This window comes from Penaeus monodon, chromosome 35 (genome assembly GCF_015228065.2).
Source record: "Penaeus monodon isolate SGIC_2016 chromosome 35, NSTDA_Pmon_1, whole genome shotgun sequence".
Taxonomy (NCBI): Eukaryota; Metazoa; Arthropoda; class Malacostraca; order Decapoda; family Penaeidae; genus Penaeus; species Penaeus monodon.
The window spans coordinates 16,277,679-16,279,800 of record NC_051420.1 but is presented as its reverse complement, the minus strand read 5'-3'; positions in this window follow the sequence as shown (position 1 = coordinate 16,279,800).

Genomic DNA, 2,122 nt, shown 5'->3' with positions numbered 1-2,122 from the left:
GTGTGTGTGTGTGTGTGTGTTGTGTGTTTCCTGCTGTTACTCTTTTATCACGACATACCCTAGGAACCCTGGATTTATGGGTTGTCTTCCTGAATCCCAGATTTATGAGTAGGTCTTTTTGGAGAAGTTCCCAGATTTTCGTGGGACCTTTATTTAGGTCAGCATAGTGATGGTGAGTTATTGCCCTGTTAATGTATTATCGTGCTGTTTATTATGAAAATTATGAAAAACTTACAATAAAAAGACAATGAGAAAGTCGATCAAGAATAGGACAATAGCAGTAAAAGTAATATCTACTATAGTGGTAATAATCATAACATAAATATAATGATGAAAGTACCTGTTGTGACAAATGGAATACTGTGATGATGACGATGATGATGATGTTGATGATGATGATAAATGATGGTTATTATATTAAAAAGGCAATGAAAATCGCAATGGTGGTGGTATGTGATAGTGATTTTCATAATAGAATATAAGTGTATAAGTATTTTTAGAAATACTATCGATGATAAAAAAATAAAAATAAATAAATAAATAAATAAATAACAAGAACAGATCTATTTAATAGAAAGATCTATTTAACGAAATTCATACATGAATATAAATTTCATAATGAATATCATTAACAAATATTTTCTTTGTCGTTAGTGCTCAATTTTCTTGCAATGGAATTTAAAATAAGTCTCTCCTTTCGCTGAAAACAAACTGATCTACCATTTTTAATAAGAGGAAAGAACGAAAAGAAGAGAAAAAACAGAGAGCGATTAAGAAAAACGAGCAATACGAAGTGGTTCTGAAATATGGTATGTGTAAGGGAAGAATAGTAATGAATAACCCTGAAGAAAGGAAGAAAGAAGAAAAAAGAAGAAAAAGAAAGAAGAAAAAAGAGAAAAAAGAAAGCAGAAAGACAGAAAGAAAGAAAAAAATACAAGGAAAGACAGAAAGAAAGACAAAAAGAAAGAAGAAAGCAAGAAAGAAAGAAAAGACAGAGAGAATGAAGAGAGAAAGAAAGACAGAAAGAAAGAAAGATGAAAGAAAGGCTAGAGGGAGAGCGCAACAGCTATCAGAGCTACACAGGAGCTCCTCACGACCCCCTCCCCCCCCGCCCCCCAACCATGTAGTGAACGACTTGGTCCCATCTAGTCGTCTCACTCCAGGAGGTATCCCTTTTGGAACATCTCTCACCTCCAACTCTCCCACAGGCTAAAACATTACCAGGCAACTGGAAAAGGGCGAACTTGGGGTGGCAACACTCTCCTGGTGGAGTCGCCGCGTGGCGACGTTTTTGCCCTGCAACGTAGCTAAGAAAACGGAAGCCGCGGTTTTAACGTTTGCCTGAACCTGCACTATACCTCCCTCCAGTATGGCAACCGAAATCGCGATCGCCATCCCTCCAGTGAAGCTCGAGGCGCAAGGATTTATCTCGCCAGTGAGGAGGATGCGCGAAACGGTGTTGCCACGGACCACTGTTTTTTTTTTCTTTCTTTCTTTTTAATAAATATATAAAATGTTTGTATTTGGATGGCACCAGTCTCTCTCAACCACAAGACTATGATATAGAGAATTTTATTTATTTTTGCATTTTTAAAGAACATTTAGTATCTTATGGATTTTAGTTTTAATACGCAGAAGAGTTTATCATTTTAATTCAAAGATTTTATAGTAACTTTTACTTTTATATCTACTTTTATTTAATTGAGTTATTGAAGTTTTAAGCACCACTTTCCCAATGGTTCTTCTAAGATCAGATGATTTATTTATTATTTTACGTTAATGCTGATTTTAATTATTTTATCATACAAAGGATCTTATTTTCATATTTTAGCTTAATTTTAAAGTTCATTTTACTGATCAAAGAACACAAGAAAGAACCAGTGCCCCAGGTTTTCGCGCCTGAAAGGCAATGTGGGAAGCGAGAAAGCAGGCCAAAGGGGATTCAGGGATTGGTCGTGAGACTGGTTAGACTGCTCAGGGATCCCCGGAATGCCCCCCCTAAAAGACAGCTAAGTGGTTGTGGAGTTTGATTTATATATAGGTTGTGAGAGACAATTTGACCGAATATTTATTCGGAGAGTGACCACAGTGATCTGGTGATTTCTTTATTTATTATTTTAGT